This window comes from Babylonia areolata, chromosome 3 (assembly GCF_041734735.1).
Source record: "Babylonia areolata isolate BAREFJ2019XMU chromosome 3, ASM4173473v1, whole genome shotgun sequence".
Taxonomy (NCBI): domain Eukaryota; kingdom Metazoa; phylum Mollusca; class Gastropoda; order Neogastropoda; family Buccinidae; genus Babylonia; species Babylonia areolata.
This window is the reverse complement of record NC_134878.1, coordinates 48,316,737-48,324,428: the sequence shown is the minus strand read 5'-3', so window position 1 is coordinate 48,324,428 and position 7,692 is coordinate 48,316,737. Positions and strand designations below refer to the sequence as shown.

Sequence of the window (7,692 nt, the reverse complement as noted above, 5' to 3'; positions counted from 1 at the left end):
AGTCTGAGTCGTCCGTTCCCTGTCGTCGTCTTTTTCCGAGTTTGGGGGGGTGTGTTTGTTTAGGATTCATGTTGAAAGAAAAATGTGAATTCATCCCTCCCTTACCCACCCACCATGGGGTCCAACTTAGGGGCCAGGGTCAAGGGAACACCAGCTTGACCCCTTCCAGGTTTCGGGAGGGATATACAACCAGCAGCCCAGCTCCAACGTGCTCCCCCCCGATCATGCCCAGCTCCCGGGGACAGAGAGCCGAGCACTACGGGGGTTACCTTCGTCAGCCACTAAACTGCCAGTCTTGACCCAGCCCCACGAAGGGGTAGCCGATTGACACACACGGGCCAATGTGTGCCGCCTGTCTTAGGAGAGGTCCGAGCCAAAGGGATGTGTTGACAGCAGCGTGCTCTCTCAATCCCCAGGATCTCATTCCCCTCCATCACAGGTCGCGCCGCACGGCAAACACGGCGGGCCTAAAGAAGGCCGCAGAGAAAAAAAGAATGTGGAAAAGAAGGCTTGATGGGGAGCTGAGGGACAGAAAAGAGGCAGTAAAAAGAAGAACAAAGAATAGCGAAAGGGACAGTGGGTCACGTTTAGTTTGGGCCTCACTCACGACCTGTTCGGCATGGGAAGCCCTATCAGGGGCATCAGTACAAAACCACCACTTATTCAGCCCTAACAGCTACGATGGCTATGTAGGCTGTCAATTAAGACCTGGGACCAGAGCACCAAACCCCAAGAAGCACTGATGCCCCCGCCGACATAGCTCGCTCGATCACTGGCCACTAAGCCTCCCGACCACGACAAGGTAGTGACCCTCCCGGGAGTGGGTCAGGAGAACACCAGCCTGACCCCCTCCAGGTTTCGGGAGGATTCAGGATCTGGAGGAGGGTGACAAAATAATTGCGAATGTGATCCCACATGCTCAGATTCTCTTGCTTCCTAGGCAGACATAATTATTATCACCAGGACACCGTTCCACTGACTGAAAGCTCACACAATTCCTAATTGAAACAAAAGAAAAATTATACCCAGTCACAAAATCATAAGCAACAAGAAAAAATTACTGAGCTCCATTTGTATTGATGAAAGCATCAGATCAACTCAGAGAGAGAAGGGAGATAATTCAGTCAAGACTGATAATGAAAGTAACCCATGTGAACCTTGGTGGTGCACTGCTCTGGAAAGATTCAGATGAAACAGTGAGCAAAGTTAAAAATGTCATTCTTGTGCCACATTCACCACACATTTTTTGTGTCACTTAACTCACTCGCTGCCATTGTCCGCATATGCGGACATCGTCGGAGAAAGCGTTGGATGCCAATGTCCGCATATGCAGACTTGGATTTTAAAAAGTCGTGCCGTCGGAGTGACGCGTCGGATGCGAAAATCAAAAGCAGATGTGATATCTTACGTCACCTCTGGTCAGCTTTTCATTCACACACGCTGCGTGTGTGTCGCGATAAGCTCAACCGCAGTTGATAACAAAGCGTGCCCCCTGTCAGCTTTGTAAGTTGTTTGACAAGATAGCGTCACGGCGAAGTGTTCGACACGGTCGGAGAGGTGAAATGTTACTCAGCGTCGAAGATGCTTTGGAAATGATCCAAACTGAAGGCTCTTATGTCGAAGGAGATAATGTTGATTCTTCGGACAGTGAATTTGAACCAGATCCCGATGAACTAGAAATAGATTCCGCCGCTGAAGAGAGTGTTTACAATGGAGAGGAAAGTGAGGAACATGTGCCAGCAGATGAGACAGACACAGACGACAAAACCACTGAGGAAACGGACGATTTTGCAAGTGTTTTCACCAGTGATTGGACTGACAATTTTTCCTTTTTCCCTCTTGCACATCCCTTCACTGGCATACCAGGTTTGTCAGCTGATTGGCCAGTCAACACCCAGCCAGTTGAGTTTTTTTTCTTTGTTTATTTTCATTATGTAGAGACAATATTTTTTTTTGTATGTGTGAATTTCAACTTTCTTCACCACCTGTTCATACTTCATTGCATGCACTAGGTCTTCAGTTCCTCAAATAGTGTTAGAATGTGATGTGGAACATGTTGGTGTACCTTTCTGATGGGTGCAAAAATGCTAAAAAATACACAAAATATGGATACCGCGATCAACATCAAGATGGTGAGTAAATACTTTGATTTTTTGCACACATGGAACAACATTCCTTGCATACATTTACTAAATTTCAATTGTCTGGGTGTTTGTTTTTTTTACAATTTTTCCCCCATCCTATACAAACCCTGGGTTTTCAGGGATTGGCAAGGGCAAAAACTCTTGGCATGGAGTGAGTTAATCTTCACTGAATTTCGTTATCTACCAATTTCTATGGGTCTATCTGACCCATGCTCACAATTGAATTCACCCTACATAAATGTTGTATAGGCCTACCAGATCCTCACTGAAGAATGATGCTCGCAATATATTGCACAAACAAGTTTAGCAGTGCTCCCCTATCTGTTCGTTGTGGTCAAGTGGGACCCACATCATTTTGGGGGGTGGGGGATATACACCTACCCAAGGCTGCATTCATGAAAGGTGTTGGAAATGACAAATGCGTTAAGAGGCCAAGTTTGTAAAGAGAGCGTCAACAAGCAGTGAACATTTTTACATCTGTGCATTTTGTTCTCAGGAGCACGGGTCTGTGGGAACCACTACAGATAAGATTTGTTTTGAGTGTTTACTTATATGAATTAGAGGAATACATGAAACCCAGTTGATGAAATATGGATTTTATTATTCTCAAAGACAAAAATGGGTTGTCTGGGTCCATGAAGTACAGTAAAGGTTTGAAGGTAAATTATCAAAATAAGCAAATATTTCCAGCATCAGCATCACTGACAGGAATGCCTGATGCTCTTTGTCAATCCAGTGATGGGATGGAGAAAAACAAACCTTGTATTTTGAGTGGCAGCTAGTCTTTCAACTGACAAGGATGAATGATATTCTGATGCTTGAAACATGGTGTACCCTAGGATTTTCAAGGTGAAAAGAAACAGAAAACAGACAACCAAAAAGAAAACACACACAAAACATACATCCACACAAAATTTATACATCAAATCTTCCTCCAAATCATCACAGACACACAGGAATGATATTCAAACCATTATTTATTTGACGGAATTTTCAAGCTGCCGGACTACATGCTGTGACTTCAAAAGTTCCTGCAACAGATAAAAACAACCAAATATACATCACTGCAAAACATTGGAAGTCGGTAACATTTTCTCCATTTATGGAAAGAACAGAAAAGGAGGAGTTTGTATTATACTCCATGTTTGGTGTTACATATACTTACCATGTCAAACTGATGCAAACTAGGCCTATTGGTTTGCTCTGCTTGGCCAAATTTCGCACGGCTAACAGTGAAAAGACGGGCCCGCCCGCTCTCAGCCAATCAAACGCCTCTAAAAGCTATAAGCGCTGAATCATTCCGTGGCCATGAACAAAAATGCCCCATGAGAACCACGGCGGAGACGCGGGGACGGACGGGCGGGCATTCGAGTTTGACATGGTAAGTATATGTAACACCAAACATGGAGTATAATACAAACTCCTCCTTTTGGTGTCATATACTGTACCATGTCAAACTGATGCAGAATTTAAAGCAAATGGAGGAGGGCAACGCCTACTGGTTCGTATGGGGAGCCCTTGTAACTGAGACGGCAGTGTTAGCCGCGACAAAGGAAATCCCCTTGGAACCGTCAGCCCTGGTCATACGGAAATTCCTGAGGTAGAAGTTGATGAAGGGATTCTCAAACCGCCAGAAGGCTGCCTCCAAGACATGCTGCGTTGGCACTGAGTGCTGGAAAGCAGCCGAAGTAGCTATGGCCCGCACTTCGTGTGCTCTGGGATGAAGACAGCTGATATCCCTGTGTGCATGAGAGTAGGCTCTACGAATGACTTGGGAAACCTGGCGGGGAAATGGTGCCTGCAGCGATGTCTTTCTTGTAATTCTCATTGAGGGAGATGAGAAGACGCCTCTGAGAAGAACGCCTATGGCGAGACCTATCCCACTAATATTTGAGACACCGAACAGGGCAGAGGTGCCTATCCTCATCATCTTGGGCAAGAATATCAGACAAAGGTCTGACCCTCAGAGAGGGGGAAGGAACCTCAGGGTCTTGGTTCTTAGCCAGAAACTCTGGAAGGAAACGAATAGTGTTGGAACCATCTCTGTGGAAGGCCAGATCTTGTGGCATTCCACTAAGACCATGCAGCTCACTTCTACGACTGCCTGTGGCCAGCCACAGAAGGAAAGTGGTCTTGAGGGTGAGGATGTCAAAAGGAATAGTCCCCAATGGTTGGAAGGGCTGTTTTCGAATGAAATCCAGCACCAGGAACAAGTCCCAGAGGGCCACTCTTCTGGGGTCTCTAGCTTCCTTCAGAGGGGCACCCCTAGCCACCTCTCTGAGCAGGAAATCCGCTTCAAAGGCGGGACCACCTAGCTGTTTGCATTGTGGTACAGATGGCAGACCTGTACCCTCGCACAGAACTAGCAGACAGGATGAGAACCGAGGAGCAGAGAGCCAGAAAGTTGGCCAGCTGCATGCTCGTAGGGTTCGTAGGGGTAATGCCCTGAGCTGTACACTACCGCAACCATTTCTTCCAGCGAAAGTCATACAAAGTCTCCGTTCCCTGCCTCCTTGCTCTGGTGACTATGGAGAGGAGGTCAGACGAGGCACACCCCTGGGTCAGCGCAGCCGACACAGAGGCCGACCGAGGGGTCGAGGACTTCAATGGTGATGCTGACAGTTCCGACCGCACAGCAGCCATGCGTGCTGGTGGAGCAGTTGAGGACTGGAATGAGGAGTGCCCGAGCGAGGCTGCCTCAGCAGATGAAATGAAATGAAATTATGGTGCTTAGAGCCTCGCCGACCACTAAGGCCATCTCAAGGCTATCGCCGCGTCAATTACTACTACAAGGCTAAAAAAAACAACCAATTAAAACGAGTCACCACTTCAAACTTGAAATGAAATGAAATTATGGTGCTTAGAGCCTCGCCGACCACTAAGGCCATCTCAAGGCTATCGCCGCATCAATTACTACTACAAGGCTAAAAAAACAACCAATTAAAACGAGTCACCACTTCAAACTTTCCACTCCAAAGTTAAAAAAACAACTTCCATAGTTTAAAACCTTCAAATCTGGTTAAAAAGGTTCACTTCTTTTAAGAAGTCCATCAGCGCCCACGGAGGGACATCACGAAACAAAGTCTTCAAAGAAACCGCCGTGTAATGTCTGCGTCTAACGTCATGCAGATCCCAACAGTCAAGGAGCACGTGTTTCACGGTGAGAGGCTCGTCACAGGGAACGCATCGAGGGGCCTCCTCCCCCTTCAACAAGTAAGAATGAGTAAAAAAAGTGTGCCCCGTACGCAGTCTGCACAGCACAGATTCCTCCTTTCTGTTCTTCACCCCCGAAGGGAGGGTCTCCCCTAGGTCCGGACGGATCTGGAAGAGCTTGTTGTCCATCTGGGTGTTCCACTTCTCTTGCCAAAGATCCTTAACGTAAGTATTGACCTTCCGCTTCATGTCTGTATAGGGTACCAAGGATCTGGACAATTCTTTCTTTACAGCGTTCCTGGCCAGCAGGTCCGCCCTTTCGTTACCACGAATGCCAACATGTCCGGGAACCCAGGCCAACACAACCTCGTATCCTTTCTTCGTTGCGAGAGTAAAAGTTTCATAAAATTCCAGCAGTTTGGGATGAGTGATATTCCTGCAGGCGATCGCCTCCAGGGCTGATAAGGAGTCGGAAAAGATCATGAATCTCTTCTGTTTGGAAGAGAGAACCATTTTTAACCCCAGGACCAGTGCGGTCAGTTCCGCGGTGTATACCGAGCTGTCAGACAGGATGTGTTCCGTTGAGGGCCGGTCAGGAAAGGCGGGACAGAACGCAGATGCGGCGACTCCGTCCTCTGACTTGGAACCGTCAGTGAAGATGCCTTGAAAGGTGGGGAATTTGTGGCACAGTTCCGAAAAGTAGGTTCTGTAGGCCAGAGAACTGGTGGTGTCCTTACGGTACGAGGCCAGATCGAATCGGACCTCAGGTGTTGTAAAGGTCCACGGGGGGCTGTCAGGGAACTTAGAGAAATCTGAGATGCCACCGACATCCAGATCGGCATTTTCCAAGTGCGGCTGAATGCGGAGTCCGAGAGGAGGTATGCAGTTTGGGTTGTCTGTAAATTTCTTATCGAAAGGGTTGTTGAATACAGCATCGTAAGCAGGGTTTGTAGGTTCCGAAAACAATTTCAAATAATAGTTCAGGGTCAGCTTCAGTCTGCGGTTGGAAAGAGGCGGTTCCCCCGCCTCTGCGTACAGGCTGTGCACAGGGGTGGTGCGGAAAGCACCCAAGCTGAGACGGAGCCCTTGGTGGTGTACAGGGTCCAACAGTTTCAGGTAGGACGGTCTGGCCGAGCCGTATACAACACTTCCATAATCCAGTTTGGACTGGACCAGGGCTCTGTAGAGGTCCAAAGAAATGAAATGAAATTATGGTGCTTAGAGCCTCGCCGACCACTAAGGCCATCTCAAGGCTATCGCCGCGTCAATAACTACTACAAGGCTAAAAAAAAACAACCAATTAAAACGAGTCACCACTTCAAACTTTCCACTCCAAAGTTAAAAAAAAACTTCCATAGTTTAAAACCTTCAAATCTGGTTAAAAAGGTTCACTTCTTTTAAGAAGTCCATCAGCGCCCACGGAGGGACATCACGAAACAAAGTCTTCAAAGAAACCGCCGTGTAATGTCTGCGTCTAACGTCATGCAGATCCCAACAGTCAAGGAGCACGTGTTTCACGGTGAGAGGCTCGTCACAGGGAACGCATCGAGGGGCCTCCTCCCCCTTCAACAAGTAAGAATGAGTAAAAAAAGTGTGCCCCGTACGCAGTCTGCACAGCACAGATTCCTCCTTTCTGTTCTTCACCCCCGAAGGGAGGGTCTCCCCCAGGTCCGGACGGATCTGGAAGAGCTTGTTGTCCATCTGGGTGTTCCACTTCTCTTGCCAAAGATCCTTAACGTAAGTATTGACCTTCCGCTTCATGTCTGTATAGGGTACCAAGGATCTGGACAATTCTTCTTTACAGCGTTCCTGGCCAGCAGGTCCGCCCTTTCGTTACCACGAATGCCAACATGTCCGGGAACCCAGGCCAACACAACCTCGTATCCTTTCTTCGTTGCGAGAGTAAAAGTTTCATAAAATTCCAGCAGTTTGGGATGAGTGATATTCCTGCAGGCGATCGCCTCCAGGGCTGATAAGGAGTCGGAAAAGATCATGAATCTCTTCTGTTTGGAAGAGAGAACCATTTTTAACCCCAGGACCAGTGCGGTCAGTTCCGCGGTGTATACCGAGCTGTCAGACAGGATGTGTTCCGTTGAGGGCCGGTCAGGAAAGGCGGGACAGAACGCAGATGCGGCGACTCCGTCCTCTGACTTGGAACCGTCAGTGAAGATGCCTTGAAAGGTGGGGAATTTGTGGCACAGTTCCGAAAAGTAGGTTCTGTAGGCCAGAGAACTGGTGGTGTCCTTACGGTACGAGGCCAGATCGAATCGGACCTCAGGTGTTGTAAAGGTCCACGGGGGGCTGTCAGGGAACTTAGAGAAATCTGAGATGCCACCGACATCCAGATCGGCATTTTCCAAGTGCGGCTGAATGCGGAGTCCGAGAGGAGGTATGC

General features: G+C 48.0%; 1 long non-coding RNA gene across 1 annotated transcript; it reads left to right on the top strand.

The window, feature by feature from the left end:
• The first annotated feature begins 6,122 nt into the window (after window positions 1-6,122).
• LOC143280597 (uncharacterized) lies at window positions 6,123-6,593 on the top strand. Its single transcript, XR_013055031.1, has 2 exons — window positions 6,123-6,313; window positions 6,494-6,593. It is a non-coding gene; the product is annotated as an uncharacterized LOC143280597 (long non-coding RNA).
• Window positions 6,594-7,692: the final 1,099 nt, after the last annotated feature.